Source organism: Eurosta solidaginis, chromosome 1 (assembly GCF_040869045.1).
Source record: "Eurosta solidaginis isolate ZX-2024a chromosome 1, ASM4086904v1, whole genome shotgun sequence".
Classification (NCBI taxonomy): domain Eukaryota; kingdom Metazoa; phylum Arthropoda; class Insecta; order Diptera; family Tephritidae; genus Eurosta; species Eurosta solidaginis.
In genome coordinates, this window is record NC_090319.1 from 225077680 (window position 1) to 225101492 (window position 23813).

The following is a 23813-nucleotide window of genomic DNA, read 5'->3' on the forward strand; positions in this document are numbered from 1 at the left end:
CGGACTACTAACAATTTACAAGCGACGCCTACTGAAAATATATAAAGCAAAGGCGAGCATTTGGTTCAACAAACAATGCCTGGAATTGAATGTTACTCCGAAATTCGCAAAAATAACAATAAAGGCAAATACCAAATCTAGCAGGAAAACAGTTAGAAAAGCGGAAAAGGATTTTTTAAAATATGAGTTGGAAAGCTTATACTCGAAGAAGGATGAGATAAATGCCGAGTTATTATCTATCCATTTAAGATTGGCAGAACAACTACCTACGACTGTATTAATGGAATGCTTCGACCGCATTAAGACAGGGGTCGATCAGGAACTACAACAAAAATACAGGTCGCTGAACCGAAAATTGGACAAGCTGGCAGGACGACGAGAGGGTAACCAAAACCAAAACACTCACCAGTTTCATGACAAGTTCGTTAACCTCACAACAGTGGCCATTACCAAGGAAGAGGCACAACTTCTCGAAAAGGGCCTGAAGCACAATATCATGGATCAGAATACAGTAAGAAAAACGGAGCAAGCGATTGTAGATGCGGAGATCGCAATATCATTGATACCACAGGAAGAACAGGAGCACGCAAGACACATGTGCAGGGAAATCATAAGAAAGGAGGTGAAAGCACAGGAACGACAAAAACCGAATACAGAGGAGAAAACAATAAAGAATCTACGGCATAAACTAAGGAAAAACAATATTGTCACAACGAAAGCGGACAAAGGAAACACCACTGTGCTAATCGAAAAAGAGCAATATATATCCAAAACCGAGGATCTCATAGAGGAAATGGAATGTCGTAGAATGAGAGAGGATCCCACAGATGAATACCAAAAACAAATCAAAGTTGCTATAAAAAATGCAACAAATATAGTAGATTCTAACATGGCACATAGATTGGTCCAAATGAACCCTTCGGCTCCTCCACTGGTTGCGCTACCAAAAATCCACAAGCCGGACACGCCAATGAGGCCCATCATTAATTTTAAATCGGCACCATGTTACAAACTGTCCAAATATTTAAAAACGATCTTGATAGACACTCTGGAGCTAAGGAACGAATATGCAATAGCTAACACAACAGAACTAATAGAGAGACTCGAGACCGTAGAGCTAACAAGAAACAGCAAATTGGTATCTTTTGACATAAAAGATCTATACCCATTTATACCACTATCGGAGACTTTGGACATAGTTAGCTCAACAATAGTTCACAACACACAAAAAAAAGTGAAAAGTATGCAAATCACAAATACGCTAAGAACCACTTTACGTCAAAACTATTTTAAATTCAACAATAAAATATATAGACAAACAAACGGTCTTGGAATGGGAAGCCCCACATCAGCAATTCTTATGGAAGTGTTCATGCAAAATCTGGAAGAAAAGTACATACAGGAGCTGAATTCCAAATTAGGCGTGTCATTTTATGCTAGATACGTGGATGACATAATATGCGTTTTAACTACTAATAACGAAGAGCTCGTACTGGAGTACCTCAACAAACAGCACGGCAATATAAAATTTACAATGGAAACCGAAAAAGACGGAGGAATCAACTATCTAGACCTCACGATAAATATTGATAAAGAAGCCAAAAGATTTAACTATGACATATATAGAAAGTCAACGGCCACCGACACAATAATACACAATACCTCAAATCACCCTCAACATCATAAAAATGCAGCATTAAGGCACTTGGTACATAGACTTGAAAGAACACCTCTTACACGAGAGGCATATAAGAGAGAACTTGAGGTCATATATAATATCGCTGCAAACAACGGATGTAAAAAAGCACTAGTAGATAAGCTCAGAAGGACAAATGGAGAACCAAAAAGAAATAATGAAAAAGAAAATAATAGCTGGACGACTATGACATATACTGGAAAAGCAACATATAAATTGGCAAATTTCTTTAAAAAATACAACATTAACACAGCATTCAAAACATCGAACAATCTAGGGCGAAAACTAAGAACTAACATTAACTCAGAGGATCCGTTTAGCAGCCACGGCGTATACAAGCTTACCTGCGGATGCCAGCATAGTTACATAGGACAAACAGGACGGCAAATAAGAACGAGGTTCAGAGAACATATTAGAGATTACAACAAAAAAATACGGAATCCAAACATTATACCTGAGTTTAACTTCGCGAATCACATGGTCGAGAATGAATGTTCCCCAGCAAACATCAATAAAACAGTTAGGGTTCTTCACATACAAGAAAAGGGCCGACGTCTTAACGTACTCGAAAACATGGAAATCTACAAACAGAAAACATTCGACGGTAGAATAATAAACGAACAGATAAACACCATTTCTGACACAATATTCGAGCCTTTAAAACTTGTTTACAGGAAACAACTTAATCACACAGGTACAACAGACAAACGCACAACAACAAATAAACACAAAACAATTAACACACCAAAACAAAAAACCGACAAAGAAGGTCAAACGAATAAAATCACAGATTTCTACCTACCCCAGTCAGCCACACAAATCGATTAGTAAACCACCCTCGGTTCTGAACGAACACACAACACATACACATAACTAAATATACACAAGCATCAATTTGACAATACCTGCTCATATACCTACGAACTATAAATACAGGACAAATGACAACAACAGATCAGAACGAAAATCGACACTGATGATGGCACAACGCCGAAACCGGTTTGTCTCAAAAACAAATTTGACAAGGGATGACGGAAAATCGTTCCAATATACATCATTTATCCACCCTGTCGGAAAATCAACCAAACAAGATAAGTCAAATATTACTATATTTGTTAATAATTAATAGAAAAAGTTTTTTGTAAATTCGAAAATCTGTGCAACTATCGAAATTGCCATCTGTAAGACGTATTATGTTCACAAACCCCCCTGAGTACATAGCTCCAAATTCTTAATTGTTCCGTTGCTCAAATATTTCATCTCTACGTATGTATATATTTGTACACGCCAAACGGTGAGAGAACTACTGCTTCGCTCATTTTCTGTTGAAATAAAATATTCAGCCCAATTCTGAATATTCCCATGGGAGTTCATCTCCCAGAAATTTGTTTCTCCCAAAAATTAATTCTCCCAATTATAAACTCCCTGGGAGAAGATTTTTCCCAAAAGTGTTGGGAAGAAGAATTCGAACTTGGAATCAGCTGTTTCGGGTAAATTTGGCATTTCGTTTACAAGTTTTTATTTAGCGCGAAAAAGATTTAATTTATCAAAAATTAATAAAATAGTGACTCAATATACAAATCTTTAGTACATTTGCATAAAGTCATCAATTTACCTACAAATAAAGTATTACCATTTACTATGAGGAGAATGGCAGCCCGAAAACAACAAGAATCTGAAGGTAAACCAATCTGAAGACAGAAGCATTAGATATACATTCTCGTGATTGATTAACGTCCTGGCCATTCAACCAAATTTCTAAAGACATAAATAACAAAAGGTTACTAGCGTAGAAATTATAGTGAAAAGTTTTTGTTATATTCTGGAACAGGGGTCGACTGCGCGTACCCGCAGTTACGGTTTCTATCTTTCCTAGACCCAAACTCATACAATTTAAAATATAAAACTTAAAACTTTGAAAATTGTGTAAAAACAGAAATTTTGATTAAAGAATTAACATTTCTTTGTGCGCGGAATTTTCCAAATAAAACTGTGTTATGAAATATATTTCTTTTTTGCTAAATGCAGTGTTACGGGGCTATCAGTTGTGGATTGTTGTTGTTGTTGCAGCAGTGCTTCGCCTCTTCAAATAAGTGCGACCGATCACAAATTGTCATCAATGTTCTCTAACGGGAGTCCAAGGAACAAGAGGACAGTATTTTGGCAGGCCTGTAGTTTCTTCCTGTGAGTAACCTTTAGGCTTCGCGACCATATCGGGGACGCGTAGCATGCAATCGGCCGGTCAATTGCTTTGTATGTGGTAATGAACGTTTCTTTGTCTTTACTCCAAGTGCTGCCGGAAAGAGATTTGAGGATTTTATTACGGTTCTGGATTTTAGGAACAATTGCAGTTGCATGCTCCATATGCCATCTATCATGGTGGGCATTGAACTTAAGATAATGCCATTATCGCCAGTGAGTAGTACGCTGATATCAGGGCAATATCCACTGGGGCAACAGGTGAGAGGAGGGATGTAGATGTTGATGATTTCTAAATTTACATCGCCTGACCGGACAGAAGTGCCTTAACGTTCCTGAGTGTTTTAAACTTGGTCTAGAAAATTTAGAATATCTTCTATGCTTTTAACCTTTTTTTTTAATTATTAGGATTTTTTTTAGAAGACTATTATGCATTCTATAGCAACTAACCAAGTATATTTTTGTCTTGAAATGGTTCTCACCAAAAAGCGACACATTTAAACAAATAATAAAACTGTGCTGAGTTTTTTTAAATAGTTCTAGAGTCCTAACAGGAAGCCGCTGTGTTTTGATTCGCTGGACTACGCTGATGTCTGCGTTAAACTCGTAAAGCATATCTTTAATTCTTCTTCGGTACTCGCCGCCGCCAACGTGTACGTTCGAAGAACTTTTTCTCGAACAATCCCAGAGTCGCCCTTGGGGGGTTAGTCCCGGGTACATTTTTAATAGTTATATTTTTTTCGTTATTTCAAAATAAATCCAACAGACTTGCTTGCTTTGAGGAAGCAGCGCCCAAACAACAAAATCAAACCAAGGAAGCGTTGAATAATGAATATCAGATCGCTAATCGTTTTGATATCTTTGGCGGCAGTTGGGGTTATTCAGGACACAGCGTAGAGGCTACAAGCTTTTCGGTCGATACTGATATAATAATTTGTAAATATGTAGTTTTTAAATGTTCAATCACTTTCAAATCTTCAAAACGTTCTCTTTTTTCACTTCAGGCGGTTTCGGCATGTTTGGCGGACGCGGTGAATAAACTTGCAAGCAGAAACTTTTCGATTTCGGTTTTAACGGTGGCGGTTATGAAAAGGAGGGTGCACTTATATATGAGACAAAGGAAATACCATCTGAATGCGCGGCACGTAGTAAACATCATATTATGTTGCCGAAACCGCATTGCTGCACCATCGTCAAACTGTGGCTCATGCGGCCAGGCTTCAGTCACTACTAAGGATCAAGTTGTCTTCACTTTTAAGCCATCGAAAAAGGCTAATAATGGCACTGATGTAAATTCAGGTCAATAGTCTGTCGTCTGATTACACAAGAATCAAAACAACCAATTGTAGCGGTCGACGTAGATCCGGTACAAGATGTACTACTACCACAATTGCAAAATTAAAACCTTTATGTAAAATTAGATACTGAATTGTCAATCTTTTAATTTTTTTGAAATTCATGGATATATAAAGCACAAAGCAAATCGAAAAAATTCGATCATATACGTATATATTTTAGTAATTTTTACTAAATATTAAAATATAACAATATAATAAACAAAAACAAATAATTCACAGCAACAAAATTTTTCTAAAAATAGTTGTGTATAAATTAAGAATTTGTCCCAAAAAGCCATTGAGTATAAATTCAACATATTTTGGCATGAGATAGGGCGTTTTTGAAACGAAATCTCCCTATCTGAGAATGTCTAAATATATTGAATTCATACTCAGGGGCTTTTCGAAACAAATTCTAAATTAGGGTGTTCTTCGATCAAATTCTGAGATAGGTGTTTAAGCGACTTAAACTATGACTTTGTTTTCTTTCGTTTGTTTCATTAGTGTTAAGTGTGCTTGTAATTCTCAACTTGTTAGTGAAATATTCTAAAGACATAGTTTAAATGTTTTATCCCAAAGCGGGGTTTTTCAAAGCAAAGCAAGGTGGCTCATCCCGCAGCCAATACCTTGGAGCCCCGGTGCTCGCCCCCAATGAATAAATACAAGGTGTAATGGGAGTTTTTCAAAGCAAAACAAAGTGGCTTATCCCGCAGCCAATACCTTGGAGCCCCCAGTGCTCGCCCCCAATGAATAAATACAAGGTGTAATAGGGGTTTTTCAAAGTAAAACAAGGTGGCTCATCCCGCAGCCAATACCTTGGAGCCCCCAGTGTACGCCTCAATGGATAAATACAAGGTGTAATAGGGGTTTTTCAAAGCAAAACAAGGTGGCTCATCCCGCAGCCTATACCTTGGATCCCCCCGTGCTCGCCCCCAATGAATAAATACAAGGTGTAATAGGGGTTTTTCAAAGCAAAACAAGGTGGCTCATCCCGCAGCCAATACCTTGGAGCCCCCAGTGCTCGCCCCCAATGAATAAATACAAGGTGTAATAGGGGTTTTTCAAAGCAAAACAAGGTGGCTCATTCCGCAGCCAATACCTTGGAGCCCCCAGTGCTCGCCCCCAATGAATAAATACAAGGTGTAACAGGTACATAGTGACCTCTCTCTAAGTAAAATAACATACAGTCCATTAAAATAATAATTTATAAAATAAAAAATAATAATAAATTTAAAAAATGTTTGCTTGCAGTGGGCTTTGAACCCGCAACCCTAAACGTGTGAGTCGGGTACGTCATCCACTGTGCCACGACTCACACGCCTACAAGCGCATCAAATTACTCCCTTATAACTCATATTAAACTGCTCGCCCTCAACTGCCCCACGCTTAGCTAACATCATTTCTGCTCAAAACCTTTGAGAGGCTGATAGATGTGTACATAAAGTCCAACGTGGATAAAAAGCTGCTCTCCACAACACAACATGAGTAGACCAAAGGCAAGTCGGTAGACACTGCATTGCATAGGGTGGTAATAAGCATAGAGAAAGCCCTTGGATATAAGGAATATGCTCTAGGAGTCTTCTTAGACGTTGCCGGGGCTTTCAATAATGTTTCTAAATGGGCGATTATGGATGGTCTTAATTACATTGAAGTACATCCATCCTTGGCGAGATGGATCGGCTGCATGTTGAATTGCAGGAAGATTACATCACAATGAGGATTATACGAGGCCACGAAATCAGTGGACAGGGGCACGCCGCAGGGAGGGATGCTATCACCTCTGCTGTGGACGCTGGTCATCAACCAACTGCTTAGTCGATTCGATGAGGGACCCGTAAAACTTACGGCTTACGCAGATGACGTTTAAGTTGAAAGTGCTTGCCAACGATTAGCTCTTTGATGGATCGGGCGCTTCGGGATATTCGTACCTGGGCATCAAATTTCGGGTTGAAAGTCAACGCGGAAAATACGGATATGGTCTTGTTTACAAAGAGGTACAAGGTCACAAATTGGATCAGACCTAAATTAGGAGGGGTGAGCTTATCGCCCCATTGGGTTTTTACACCGATTGTAAGCCCTATTATATACTATGGAGTTCTTGTTTGGTGGAAAGCCACAAAAAAAAACAACCTCCCTCAAAAAATTAGAGGGGGTATGCAGACTATCAATGCTTAGCATTACGGGAGCCCTGAAAACAACCCCGACGGCTGCAGTGTATGCCATTCTGCACATTCCACCTGTAGACCAGGTATCAAAGAACACAGCGTTAACAAATGCAATCAGGCTCTTCTATCGTTAAAAAGAGAGGACTGTAGACTCATGACGGGTATTCTGACTGGACACTGCCTTCTGGCGTCACATGCCTTTAAATTAGGATTGGTCGTCAGTGATAGCAGATGTAGGAAGTGCGGGCTGGAGGAGGAAACGATCGAGCGCGTTTTGTGCTCTTGCCCTGCGCTTGCCAGGCTAAGACTGCATACAGCTGTCAGATCTAGAAGCAGCAAGTGGCTTAAATCCTAGGAAGCTTCTAGTATTTGCCAAGAGGATGGAGTTATTTTATAACATAGGACTTGGTTTTTGATAGGATTTTCCAGTTTGGTCGTTAAAACGAACTTCTGGTAACACTACGGACTTATTCAGTCTATGTAAGGTTCTCATGGACCGGCCAGTTCAACATAACCTAACCTAACCCCGTAAAGACGTTACCTCCTGTTTAGAATAGAACAAAATATATTTACAACCCTTGCGAGGCGTACAAAAAGCGGCACACTTTTGCCAGAAAAGAAAACGATATTAAACACGAATGTACAGTTTTACCTCTTGGACTCACCATTTGCTCAAATGTGTATTACTGATATTCGTGTAAAAAGTTGTAAGGAAGTCAGGAAGTATGTAGTAAGTTCTGGTTTAGAACTACACCTAAGATACCAAGAAGTACTAGTTCGATAGTAACTCTAGTTCGAAAATCGACAATTTGGGTTTTTATATTTTATATCCAACACAAGTTTGATAGATATGATATTAACCAAAAAATTGACTTCTGATTATGTCTTTCCCTTGCCTAAACCCCATATAATAAAGGTAAGAAAATTAGCACGACAACAACAGAGTACATTATTTATACAAGGACAAGCAAGTTATATTTGAGTCAATATTAATAACTAGCTTATGCCCGTGGGCGTCGCCCCACGTTTCTATAATAATATGCAAAATAAATAACACAAATTTTAAATTTATTTTAAGGTTGTGTATTTGCGAATTTAGGTATTTCTGAAAACCATAGGATATACAATATTTTTTTGTAATATTATTTGGAGTATAAACACAAAGATTTTTCGATGAGCCAACTCAGGAGCAGGCTACGTATAATTGGCCATAGTTGAAACATGAGTTGGTAAGATTGACTCCTACTACAACTGTCCATGAGCTTTATTGAAAGACATTGCGAAAGCCAACCTAATAGGAAATTGGAGGCGATTAAAATTTAAAGGTATATCTGCCGGTATTAATGGAATCCTTGGTATGAAAACTTTGTTCTTTACGAAATTTAGAATTTTATGTAGATATAGAAGATGTAGATAGACTGAAGTTTACAAAAAATTTTAATGACGGCAGATTACTAAACGTCCAAAAGGAATAACAGACCAACTCTTTTTTGAGTCACGGTTTAGCTGTTAAAATAACTTAGGTTTGTACGGCAGCCATAGTTCTGAAAAATCCCATTTGTAGGTAAGATGCCACGCCCCCTTTTCCACAATTCTACATTTTACTGGAGGTGTTAGGACTTTACATCATACAGCTCCTTACCAATTTTCCCTATCCTAGCATTACTACATCCAGAGATTTGCAGTATGATATATTCCATTTGTATGGGAGGTGCTACGCCCCCTTCTCCTTCACCCCACATTTTCTTGGTGTTGTTAGGGATTGGCCTCATATAACTCCTTACTGAATTTCAATCTTCTAGCATGAATACCTTCAGAGTTATGCAGTATCAAATATTCCATTTCTATGGAAGGTGCCACGCCCATTTCATATATCGCAATTATCCATCCCTGGAAGGTTTCTAGTTGTGCAAATTTGGTTGTGATCGGTCGATTCGTTTAAGACGCAACCCGATCTACTCCTACATACATACATACATAATTTGAATTTTATATATATAGAGGTACTTAGATAGATAGAAGATGTGGATTGACTGAAGTTACCAAAAAATTTTAACGGCGGACGATTACTAAACATCCAAAAGGAATAACAGCCAAACAACTCTGTAGTCAAACTTTAGCTGTTATAATAACCTAAGTTTGTACAGCAGCCATAGTTCTGAAAAATCCCATTTTAAGAAGGTGCCACGCCCCCTTTTCCGCAATTCCACATTTTACTGGAGGTGTTAGGACTTAACCGCATATAGCTCCTTACCAATTTTCACTATCCTACCATTACTCCATCCAGAGGTATGCAGTATGATAAATTCCATTTATATGGGAGGTGCCACGCCCCCTTCTCCCCAACTCCACAATTTCTTGGGGGTGTTAGGGATTGGCCTCATACACCTCCTTACTGAATTTCAATGTTCTAGCATGAAACCTTCAGAGTTATGTAGTACCAAATATTTATTTTGCATGGGAGGTGCCACGCCCCTTTTCTATATCGATATTATTTTTAGCCTACGACCATCCTTGGAAGGTTTCTAGTGGGTTGTGCAAATTTGGTTGTGATCGGTCGATCGTTTAGGACGCGACTCGATCTATACCTACATACATACATAATTTGAATTTTATATATATAGATGTTTAAGCCCCTCAGAGGGCAATTTTGGGAATCCAAAAAACTTATGAAAGGGTTTCTATGCGGATCTAATTCGTACCGCGTAATCGGTGCTAGACCGAAACTGCGGGGATAATGTCCACCGCCTAGGACATGGCCAAGTGAAATTCGCCAGTTGAAAGCAAATAAAAGAGAAAAGTTCTCCCCTAGTTGCCGTTCCGTTATATATAGGTATATTACTCTTTTTCATGAAACACTTCTATGGCTTTTGCTGGGGTATAAATTATGCAGTCGGCACTTCGATACTTGGTAAACAAAATGACTAACCAGTATTGATTGGCCGACAAATGTGAATAGAGCATATTTTGATATCAGCCTTAAATTTAGAATTTCTTACCTCAGTGAATGGTTTATTTCTTATCCAAAATTTATTTTACCAAATTTAAACAATCCGACTCCTTAGCCATTAGTTGTTATTTCATTAGATAAAGAGTTTCTGTTTCTTAATTAATTAGACTACAATTATGAGTTGCACTTTTTTTTACATTTTTTTGATATGAGAATATCATTTCACACCATATTTTAACATTCGCTAGCTACCGCCACTGAACAAACTAACGAAGGTACAACACAATTAGCATAAAAACTATGCGACCGTTGAGGACAAAACGTTGACCAAATCTGTTGGGCTATTTCCATGTACCAGTGTGAGTGAGGCTTTAAGTTCCCTGGAAGTTTATTTTGCTTTGGAAAATAATTTATTATTTGGAGGCGCGTTTTGCAGTTTGGAAAGTGAGGTATTTTTTGGAATATGTAAATTAAGGAAAATTTTCTGCAGCATAAGCACACCTTTCACTAGTATACATATTTGAACTATGCCCTCATATATACACGCTTATATGTATGTGTCTAGTAATATATTAAAATAATAAAACCATTTAAACTGAGGGTGGTTTTAGTTTTATAAAGGGATCAAAAATTGTCCACTTGTTAGATATTTTTAATATCTAATTACAGCATTGTGAAATTTAATAGAAACAAAACAGCTTTACATGTATATTGGGGTGTTAACTTTTCAAGTAAATTTGTAATTCCTTTGGCTTTTCTGATATTTTGATATCTAATAGCAAGTTTAGTACATTCAAAATTCGATATTTCATACGAATTTCAAATAAAAGAAATGTTGTAAATAAAATTAGTATGGTAAAAGCGTTAGCATTCGAACAATAAAAAGTTTTTCACAATCTTAGGTTCCAAATACTGCTTTATGCAAAACCCCATTTCTGGAAAGCAAAAAAACGCCTGTTTCCATAGGTTTATTTTACATCAAGATGTTATGCGGACCGTGTCTTTTGGATGATTTCCAGCCAGGGAATATTTTCGGCTGGATTCCTCGAGAAGTAGCGGTGGCCTTACTATAGTAAGGGGAGCAGCATACATATTTAATATTACACCGCGGAGCCCGCCTTGTCAAGCAGGTTGTCGTACGACCAAAATTCAAACACAAAATTGTGAGTTGTTAAGGGGGAATAGTGTTTTCCGAACTTTTCCAGAAAGAAAGGAAAGCTACATGACCTAAGCAGGTTCCAAATTTTTATACATGTAAAAAATTAATATTGATTTGTTCTATAATTTTATAAAAAATAAATAAAGATAGTTACAGATTAACAATTTTGCGGAAGTTTTATCAGCCAATTGATTTGTAAGATCGTGAGTTCGAATCGAGGTCAAAGCATCAACAATAGTTTCCTGTCATTTTGGCGCCGCTTTTCTAACCATTCAACTATTACAGCGGTTATTTATTTGTCTTTATAATTTCAATTTCTATTCTGTTTCTTGCCAAATTAATTTTCACAGAGCTGAGTCATCTGTCGAAAAAGCAGAATATTGGGCTTGTTTTTATGGTAATGATGCTATAGTTTCATATTTATTGATACCTTTTCCACGTGCTCTTGGAAATATTTATCTTTTTGTTGCTGTTTTATAGGAGTACTGATTTGTAAGATCTTGGGTTCCAATCGAGCTCAAGGCCCAAACAATAATTTGTTGTCCTTATGATTGTTATGATATATTTTGTTTAATTGAACATTTTTTAAATTAGAATAGAAGAAAAGAAAAACACACACTGGAAAAGGATGCAGGCCTGCTAAAATAATGCACTCAGAACTGGCACGGGTTGTCTTCTTATAACCGCTGAGCACCATCTACATTGCGAGGCAAAAGAGTTCAACATAAACGAGCATAATGAAATACTGAACAGAGGCATAAGGAAACATCTTCGTAAGCACTTTGATGGGATCCGTAACCATAAGGAAGCCCTAAGGTTGATCCACACAGAATCGGTAAAACATCTTTGATGGGTCGTGCCCGGTGAACCCCTCTATCAATATATACTAGCCAACCCTTGCAGAAGAAGAAAACAGACTACCTAGAGAGACACAAGTCACTCTAGCCCAACTTCGTTCTGGATACTGTTACAGATTAAACGTTTAACTGTCCAGAATCAACCCAGGTATGCATAATGTGTACCCCTGGTTTTATGTGCGGAAACACCAATCATCTTTTCAATTATAATGCAGAACCTACGCTCGTAACAGCAGCATCCCTATGGTCCAACACTGTTGAAACTGTTAGTTTCCTTTGACTTCCTTTAGAAAACTTTTAAGACAATTTGTGAGTAGTCGCACCTATTGAAGGTTAGGGCTCTTAATATGTTCCTCCCATTTCGCCCGCTGTGTTTTTCCATTAGATGATCAGACCTTTGTGTCGAGTATTTAACATACGATTGAGTGAAGTCACTCTTCTCGCAGCTATAATTAAAAATAATAAAATATAAAATAATTAAAAAAAATGTTTAAGTTAAACGGTTTTATTGAAAACAACACTTACATGAAGTAATAATATTACGAAAAGCTAGAAAATAATTAGGTAGGTCCTAGGTACTAGTCCTCACACTCCTTATCAATCTATGGCGTTGATCAGACAATTAAATAAAAGCGTTGGGCGCGTGAAATTTCTAAAAATGTTAGGCGTAGCATAACCTGATTAAGGTTCAGTTGGTTTTACTTATGACTATCAATAGAAATATGACGCGTCCAACGCTTTTATTTAATTGTCTGATCAACGCCATAGATTGATAAGGAGTGTGATGACTAGTACCTAGGACCTACCTAATTATTTTCTAGCTTTTCGTATTATTATTACTTCATGTAAGTATTGTTTTCAATAAAACCGTTTAACTTAAAATTTTTTTTTAATTATTTTATTTTCAAGTTTTTAGTCTTTATTTAATTGCCTATTATTTCTCATTCTATTTAGTTCATTTAGTGACTCATTATTACAAGGACTCTTTCCTGACAATTTGTTACAATCTAAGTCCTCAATACATAATCCTTCCAAAGACTTTACTCGACTCTGCGCCACGTATGCTTGTCCCTCCTCCAACTCCAAAATATTTTGATGTCTATTCTACCAGACTGTATGCAATATTTGTTCCAAATATGAGCCAAATCGGGCATCATAGGTCGCTTTCTATTCATGTATGTATTATGTGTTCCAAATATGGACCAAATCAAATCGGACCACAAATACGATTTTTGCGAATATCTCGATCCTTGCGCCACCTAGCGGCGATTTTTTTTTCTTATTATTGCATTGTCATCGAGTTCTGAACTATATTCCAAGTTTCAAGCTTGTAGCTTATCGGGAAGTTATTTAAATTTCAATTACAAAATTCGTTCACAACGGCCGTGCAGCCTCCCTGTGAACTCAAGCTAAATAAAACCGTTTAAAAAAGATATTGCACATTAACAAGGCGAAACTAGTGAAGTTTTCGTACTGCTAATACGTATAAACAAAGTGAAATTGAAGTTCTCGGTGTTAGCTTCGTGTTTGGCAAGAAATTTTATAATAAAGAATATAATATTTTGACTTTGAAAGGAAATTGAAACATTGCGCCAAACACAAGAGAAAATAAGAGGCAACAACACAAAGAAAAAGTTACAATTTCGAGTGAAACGAGTGACGCTGAAATGGACAATGTTAAGCGCCAAATACACGACACGAACATTTCCGCGAACATTCCGCAATCTTGTTCGCAGCTTTGGCCATACACCATACGAACTTTTGGCCGAACATTAGTTCTCTTTCAGACAGCGACGAATACGGACAACAATTGTGCTGCAGCAATATTGCTAGCTGTGGCAATTAAGCGTAAAAAAACTTTATACATTTCAATAAATTCACTCAGAAATTTTTTATTGTCCATTTTACTTTTCCGCGCACGTCTGTTCCGTTCAGAAATTACTACGATTATAAGCTATTTCGCCATACACGCACGAACAGTTCGCGCAAATGTTCGCCAAAAATTAAAATATTTTGATTTTTGGCGAACATTTGCGCGAACTGGCAAACACCACCATACACGACAGAAAAGGTCGCAGAAACATGACATAACGGGAATGTTCGCGGAAATGTTCGTGTCGTGTATTTGGCGCTTTAGTCTTACAAAAATAATAGAGAGCATGGAGTCACAATTCAAAGTGCAAGAGAGAGCAATAAGCAAAACAAAAAGCACTCAACAGCATATGAGCGATAGTTTTGACTCACTCAAAGCTGAAATAACTAGGCTTGCTGAAGAAAATAAGCAAATAAAGAAAGAATTAAGTGAGATAAAAGTAAAAAATGCAAATATGAAAATGTAAAAAATGCAAATATGAAGAAAATAGAAAAAGATTTACTAACAATGAAATAAAACAAAAACAAGAATAACTTAATAATAACGAATTTGTCCAAAATTGAAAAGCAAAAACTAAAATATGTTATAGTTGATATTGGCGAGCAAATAAATGTGAATGTCGGTAAAGATCACATAGTTGACGTTTATCAAAATGAAAGCAAAAATTCCAGACTTTTCCGCTTATTGCTAAATTAGCAATTGGTGAATTTAAGAAGAAGTGTATGGTGTTTATAAAAACGGGAAACGGCATAGACATGAATAAAATAATACCCAACACCAAGTGAAACCGTCAACTACTATCATTTGATGGAAAAGGAACTTAGCGAAATAATGAAAAAAACAAAGCAAGAAACCAAAACCAAACAGTACAAATATGCAAAAATACTCGTAAGAAAAGATGATAACGAAAAAATAATTGAAATAGACTGTGTGGATGATTAAAAAAAACTAAAGTAGATAGAAAATTTTATTTTTATTTAATAATTATATTCAGCGATAAGTAATCGTTATTTATGGAATATATAAACACAGAAATATTAAGCGAAAATGTTATTTATAAATGTAATGAATTTGATCTAGAAAATACTGGGAATAAATTAAATATTTTATATCTCAATATTCAAAGTATTAGAAATAAACTACCTGATATAAAAAGTATCATTGAGGAAAATAAGAAGAGGAGGCAAATAATTCATGTGATAGCTTTGAGCGAAATATGGATCTACGAAAATGAAAATAAATATTATAATATCCCCGAGTACAACGCATTCTTCGCAAATCGTGAACAGAGCCGGCGGCTGCATAATTTTTGTGCATGAATCCATAAATTCAAATCACGTATCTTCTTTGGAGTTCGATAAAAGTAGTTTTTAATGATCAAATTAACTAAACTTGATATACACATAGCTTGCATTTATAGTAATTGTTCTTCGGATATCCCGTCATTTGTAGATGCGTTTGAAAAAGAAGTTTTGCATGTAAAACATTATGTTGCTTTGGGTGATTTTAACATTAACCTTCTTAATGTGAACAAAGATGTGATCAATTATTTTAATACCATATACAGTAATGGATTCCTTTGCTTGAATAAGATAAGTGAAAACACGTGTACTAGGAAGGGAATAAATTCTGATACAGTGATAGATCATATTATAACTGATGAAGTAAATTACAAATATACCCTTACACTAGAAGATCACCCAATATCCGATTACAGGCTTATATAGCTTTCTGTTAGCTTAAATAAAAGTATTGCCTTCACTAACAGAACAAACACCTTACAGATAATAGATTATAATTTATTTGAAGGAAATGGGTGTCTGAGTGACAATACGAAAGGAGTCCTTTTCAGATTTTCACGCAGCGTTAAAGCTAGCATAATTAAAGCAACAAAAAAAGTTTTGCGGTAAATTTCGAAATGCTTGGATGAACAAGGAGCTACTGCAATTAATAAAAGTCGTGACAAATTCTATAAATTAAAGGTTTAATAAAAAAACAATACTTTTTTGAAAGAGAATTAAAAATTTTAAGAAAAAAAATAAGAAACTTAATAAATTATCAGAAAAAAAGAATATTATGGGGAGAAAATTCAACAAAATATTTCCTGTGCAAACAGAATGTGGTCTATTTTAAAGGAACTAATTTACGGTAGATCTTGCTGTAACAAATCCGATTGAAATTGCCATTTGCTTCAATGAGTTCCTTACAACTGTCATTGAAACTCCCACGAATGTACAATATACTGATGAAGCACACTTGAGGATTTCTAGGCCTTTTACCCTGGAAGAATGTGATGGCATCTCTGCGCGCATTCTGTATAAATATAAAGACTTCCTAAGTCAGCCGTTATGTAATTTCATCAACAAATGTTTCCAAAATGGTGAATATCCCAATGAGTTCAAAATAGGTGAAGTTGTGCCAATTCACAAAGCTGGAAGCAAAGAATTATGTTTAAACTACAGACCCATTACAAAGCTAAGAGTTATCGACAAAATCTTTGAAAGTATAGTACTAAATAGACTTAACTACTTTCTACATGCGAATCAAATAATATATAAAAACCAGTTTGGGTTCACGGAAAACTCAAGTACTCTGTCAGCATGCATTTCGTGTACAGAATTCATATACGAAAACTTGGATAGAAAACAATATGTAGCACTATTGGCGATAGATCTTTCAAAAGCATTTAACTCTGTAAACTCGAGCATAATGGTTAGAAAAATAGCGGAACTAGGCATGGGTGGAGTAGAATTGAAATTCTTTAAAAGTTTTTTAACAGATAGGGGACAGTATGTCAGATAAACAGCCACAAAAGTACGCATAGAAATGTAACAACAGGAGTTCCACAAGGTTCGAAATTAACAACAACTTTATTCATTATATATAAATAACGTACTTAAACTCAACCTAAAGGCGACACCGCAGTTTTATGCAGATGATGGAAGCTTTTTATATGCAGCAGACACTTTCGAAAATTTAATAAATAGCATTACACATGACTTGGAAGAAATCAGGAAATGGTTTGAAAAAAATCTGCCAAAAATTAACCCATCGAAGACGAGCTTTATAATCTTTGAGAATTTTAGACCGCTTCGAGACATGAATGAGTTCTCTGGGATCATGTATAATAATGTGAAAATTAGTAGAGTGGAGAAGCTTAAATATTTAGGGATATGGTTTGACTCCAGCTTAAGCTGGACGGAACACGTACATAATTTAAAATTAAAATTAATCCCATTTAATTTCGCGCTTTATAGAAATAGGAACATTATTCCCCGGAAACAAATATGGCTGCTATATATTTCCTACTTCCTGTCGCACATCAACTACTTAAACCCCATTTGAAGCCGATCCGCGGATTATAAAATGAACGAACTGCAGCGGTTGCAAAACAAAATAATAAAAAATATACTTTCACTGCCCATTAGAACGCCTACGCAAGTCTGTATGAAAATAGACTAGATATTAAAAAAATAAGTGCACTAAAAACGCTCTTAGCAGTGTTTAAAATTAAAAACCACTTAATAAAAAATAATCCTTTACTCAATATAATAGACAATGCATCATACGATATTCGAAATATAACAACTATCAGAACTACGTCTTTCAGAACAGGGAAGAGTACAAATTCTATACGCAACTATGGCGTAAAATTATACAATAAACTACCGGCAAATGTCAGAACGTGCCGTAGTATAGATACCTTTAAAAAATACGTAATAATGATCTTACTTCAAAACTAAGATTTTAAGATTGTATAAAATACATAAACATGGCCAGCAGGAAATTATCTGGCAAGTACTATACATGGATTTATTCCTTTCTTTTTAAAATTTTCTTTTTAAAATACACCTTTTTAATTCGAATCTTTTATCAACATATAGTTTATTATTATTATCTATGTTAATATTTTATGACATAAACATAATAACTAATTCAATTAATATATACCTCATTAGCTTTTTCTTTTTCTTCTATTGTTATTTATATAAACATGATAATGACTCTATTGTATGCGTAAAATTTGTAAATGGAATGAGATAAATTCTCACACAAAAATATATTTTTTTTGAAAATGTATATGTAGAAATTTGTGCGTATACGCAAGAAATAAAGAAAAAAAATTTGGTGTTCACCACAAACTTGATGCCTCCCAAGGTCACGCTCTCTCGCTAAAGTTGACCTCCGTTTTGGAATTTAACCGGGTTTCCAGAATTTTTCCAGCGGGAATAAAACGAGCCGACGCTGATTCAATAAACTTGCGAAAAGCACGCTTCCGTTGATATGCATCAGTGGGGAGTGGGAGGGTGGAAATATAGATATGCTATTGATGAAAGTGCGTCGCTTTGACATGATGAGTTCGGCTCATTGCTCAAGCGAGAGGAGTATGCGTGGGTGGAATACCATCGGCTGCCAGCTGACGTAGTTTTGAAACCCTGCGCTTACGATAAAGATATCTGGCGAGTTATTACATTTCCTGCAGTGGGGAGAGGGAGGGTGGAAATAGATATGCTATTGATGAAAGTGCGTCGCTTTGACATGATGAGTTCGGCTCATTGCTCAAGCGAGAGGAGTAAGCGTGGGTGGAATACCATCGGCTGCCAGCTGACGTAGTTTTGAAACCCTGCGCTTACGATAAAGATGTCTGGCGAGTTATTACATATCCTGCCATACCTGTGGAACGCCCCCGTTTATCGTAAAGGACTCCGTGCCATCTATTTGATCCGCCAAGATCTGTTGTATATCAGAGTGCCACAGATCATTTCTTTTAATTTCCTTTGTTGATTACATATATAAATCTTATTGCAGCAATGATCTTTTCTAGTAAAACAAAGATAAGTACAGAAGTATGCAGTTACAAATAAGTAATATTGAGAGAAATTTAAATAAGTATCACAAATCAAAAAAAAAAAGTACGATTAAAACGAAAAAACAAAAACGATAAACAATAGAAATAATAATAATAAGTAGTAAGAAAAAAAGTAATAATAATAAATAGAACAAAAATTGTAATAATAATAATCGGCCTACTGACTTGTAAGATCGGAGGTTCGAATCGAGCTCAAAGCCCAACAATAAATATTTTATCTTACTGAAAAGCAAATATCGATCACTTTTTGGGACCATTTTCTAAGGTCCTTTAATGATTAAATTTTAACATTTCATAAAAACCAACAAAAAGAATAATCAAATATGCTTACCTTTCGATGAACAAAAACTGAATATAGTTTTTCAATCACGTTTAGGAATCATATTTGAATCAAATGTGTTTGCTTTAGGTGATCAAAAATTTATAATCATTTTTAATTCAGCTTTTTGAATCTTTTATGAATATATTTGTTGACTGAATAATGAATTTTATTCAATTCAATTTCAACTCAATTCAATTTATTTAACACATTTGTACAAGTGAGACTATTGTCTCTTAAAGTACATCGACATTTGGATATGTGTACAATATAATAATGTGAGTATAACAATATTTATATTAATATAAAAGAAATAACAGAAATTAATTAATATGAAGAAATAACAGAATATAATAATATAATATAAAAGAAATAACAGAAATAGACAATGCAGATTCGAGAAAATAGCTAGAATAGTGTTTTTCGTATATCAAAAAATTCAGACAAAGCCAATTTAAATCGCGATGCATTGGGCTCATTTTTAATAAAATTAGGAGTTCCATACTTTGATAGTACTGACAAAGAACGTCCTTGATGATGAGAGATATTTATGGCGTGGAACGATGAGGTTACAGGTTCTGTCAGATCTCGCAAAACATAAATTTCGGAATAGGTATTCTGGTTGTTTTTTATAAATTAATTTATTCAGAAAAATTAGATTAGTTTAGGAAGGTAGTAAGACTGCAATCAAGTATTTTAAACGAAAACTCTGATATGTGGTCAAATTTACGCTTCAATTAGATATATCTTGCACAATTGTTCAATGCAAGTTGTAGCTTATTTCTAGACCTGCAGTCTATATCACCAAACACTAACCCTCCCAACGAAATGAAAGGAACTATTAGTGATCTGACTAACATTAATTTGACATTTGGAGGAATGAAAGCAGCTGTGTACCATAATTTTCTTGACACAAAATAAATTTTTGATAAAACGTAGTTAATATGATCAACACAGTTAAAATTGGAATTTAGTTTGAACCCTAAACTACTAACGACCGACTCATACTTAATGGTAATATCCTGTAGTATAACCGATGGCAAATTCTCTACTAGTTGCGGAGAGGGCGAAATGCAAATAGCTTTTGTTTTAGACGCATTTAGATTTAAATTATTATCACTCGACAACGAAGAGATGCTTCCGAGATCCTCTTCATCCTACAAACCAAATCTTCAGATAAACCAATAGGGCGAGATAAATATATTTGTGCATCATCAGCATATAGATGTATTGAAACACTTTTACAGCAATGAGTAATATCGTTAATGAACATACTGAACAAAATTGGTCCAAGTATAGATCCCTGAGGCACCCCCGAGCACAGGCACTTCGTTTCAGAGCAACCACTTTTAACTACTACCTTCTGCCAACGATTTGTAAGATAGTTTTCGAGCAATCTTGAAGCACTAGAAGAGAATCCAAAGTAGTGTCGTAATTTCATTAAGAGAATGGAATGATCTACTGTGTCAAAGGCTTTCGAAAAATCTAAAAGGGACATCACAGTCAAATCACCCCTATCGTAGGCAGGGCGGATGTCTTCAGTTACCTTGAGTAAAGCCGTCGCACAACTATGGCTCGCTCTATAACCAGACTGGCATTCTGAGAGAAGGTTGTTCTTATTGAGGTGTTCGGTGATTTGGGCCACCACTAGCTTTTCCCAGATTTTAGAAAGAGCGGGTAATATGCTTATCGCCCGAAAATCCATTGGCAAAACAGCCGATGGGTTTTTAGCAATAGGAATAACTTTTGCTATCTTCCAAGCATCGGGAAAAGTTGAAGTCGTTATCGAAAAGTTAATAATACGTGTTAACGTTGAAACAATGTTGATTGCAATAAGTTTTACAAACCTAAGGCTTATACCGTCGTCACCAACGGCATTGGACTTTATTGAGAATAGACTTCTTATGACATCATCCTCTGTAACTCCGAAAAATTGAAATTTGTTATTATTTGGTGTGTACATCACATTTTCATTATGTTTGAAATTTTGATTATTTATATAACTACTCGACTGTAAAAAGAAGTCATTGATGGAGTCGGGGTCCAAATCGCATTTCGAATCATTTTTACATGCAATCCCTATTGATTTGAGATTTTTCCACAAGTTCTTGGTTGGTAAATTCGTGTCAAGCTTTGTTTGAAAAAAAGTCTTTTAGAATTTCTTACTGTGAGTGTAGCATGATTTCTGGCCAGACGATAATATTGCCAGTTTTCATTTGTGGGATGTTGCTTCCAAATTTTTTAAGATTTACTACGAGCTTTGATAGCCAGCAGAACCTCTTTTGTGAACCACGGCTGTTTATTTGTTTGGGACTTTACCGCCTTTAGAGGTACATATTTAGTAAATAGGTAATTTAAAAGAAACATGAAATAACTGAGTTTTTGGTTAATATCTGAAAACATCCATACGCGGTTCCAATGTAAAGAATCAGCTTCGCACATTAGTTGAGAGAGATTAACTGACTTAAAATCCCTATAATAAAATTGTGTTTCGGTATTGCAATTAAAATCTATATCATACGATATAAACAACATATCATGATCCGATATTCCCGCAACTGAGAACTGGTCAAAATAAAGTACACTGGAACGGTCCGAGGTACATATAAGGTCTAGCAAGCTAAATGTGCAATTTGGTGAAAATCTAGTAGGAGATTTATTGACAACGTCTAAGCCAGCGGAATACAAATTATCCGTTAATGTCATTGACCTCAAGTCATTGTTTAATAGGTCTGTGTTAGTCACCACAGACCAAAATATGTTCAAATTTGTATACAAATTCAGACAATTTTAGGAAAAAGTTGTCTAGCTTATGGAATTTACTGGGGTTGTACCCACACACAACTAAACACTTCTTTAATGCATCACTAACTTCTATAATCAAGTACTCAACAGGATCATTTTCGTTGGATTTGAAGATAACCTGATGTCTCAGCGATGTTTTACAATATATGGCAACACCTCCACCTCTTGCCCCGGTTTTCCTATCATTCCGTGCCAATGTGTAAGAGTGTAGTTTATAAAATTCATCCTCAATATCCTCTCTAAACCAAGTCTCAGTCACACAAAGTATGTCAATTTTTGTATTTTACAAAATTTGGTTCATGTAATCAAGTTTCTGTAAATTGAGACTACGTGCATTTATGTGGCCAAGCTACAAACCTGCATGACTGTTGCTTACAAGGGTTAAAATGGTCTTGAGACATTCGTTGTCAGTACTCAGATACTCATTTTCACTGATCATTAGGATTAATGCACTTAGCGCTGCGTAATGGGCTTTGGTTTGTAGAATTGAAAGTAATAAAGAAAAGAGGAATTTGCAAATGATAAACAAACATATTTGAAAAAGTATGAGAGAAAGATAAAAAGTAAATGTAGTAATAAACATAAATATTAATCCCATGCTTGTGTCGTTGTAGAATTCGTCATCATTGTTTGCCTTCGCTGACAACAGCATTTATATCTTCTCTGCTTTTCACCAGCTTCGCCTCCGTTTTTCTCTGCACTCTCACGTATACTCTGCCTCTAATGCTAAAAGCAGAAGCTAATGAACCCTGGCGCGTGGTACATTATCTCTCTGTTTCGCTTGGTTAAACATTCATGCACGAAGATTTTCCCATAGCCAATCTCATCAACATCAGAGAGAATTAAGGCTCTTTTTTTTGGTCGTCACAAAAGTAGATATAGCTTTAAGCAGTTGATTTCTATCGTGCGCTGAGTTTAGTTTAATTATAACAGGCACATAATCATTATTTGAATTTTTGTGTTTGATTGAGCGCATACGGAAAGCTTGACGAATGGCTGGTGTCTCATAACTAATTCATTCACACAGTTTGCTGAAAATTTCTTTAACATTGTCAATATTTGAATTCGGTATACCATTTATCACGATATCAGTTGACACAGCTTTTTCCCCAAGATCCTCAATTTCCTCACGCAATGCATCAACCTTGGTTTTGAGAAATGCAAGCTCAGTTTGTCCATTTTCGACACCCGCTACTCTTTGTTCACATCTTCCTATTCTATTTTTCGCATTCGCTATTCTTTGCATAACTCTATTCTCCATGGATTGCATTGACTCATTAATATGTTTAATAATATTTTCTTCGTGCGTTTTGAGTTTTTGTTCCCACATTTCATTTATGTATTCAATGATATTTTTTTCATGCTTTTCGAGTTTTTTCTCCCATATTTGCATAAGCTTTTTTTTATTTTACTTTTCATTAAAAATCTTTTTTTTTACATACACATATTTATCAATCATGAAGCTAAGGAAAAATATATAAAAAATTTATTATTTTTACAAAAGATATTCTTCAAGGTGTAAGTAATGTAAATGTGACCGAAGATATCCCAAACCATTTCTCCACCTTCGGCTTCCGAGAAAA

General features: G+C 35.7%; 1 protein-coding gene across 4 annotated transcripts in view; it reads right to left on the bottom strand.

Moving 5' to 3' along the window:
• The window catches only part of Cad86C (Cadherin 86C), a 2678031-nt gene that overhangs the window by 2457412 nt on the left and 196806 nt on the right, over positions 1 to 23813 (bottom strand). For 2 of the 4 annotated variants that reach the window (XM_067760174.1, XM_067760171.1), the window contains exon 1: positions 10397 to 10663. The exons of the other annotated variants lie outside the window; for them this stretch is intronic. The gene's annotated coding sequence lies outside the window, so the exon portion shown is untranslated. Of the gene's footprint in view, positions 1 to 10396; positions 10664 to 23813 lie in introns of those variants that run through there. 4 annotated transcript variants of the gene reach the window in all.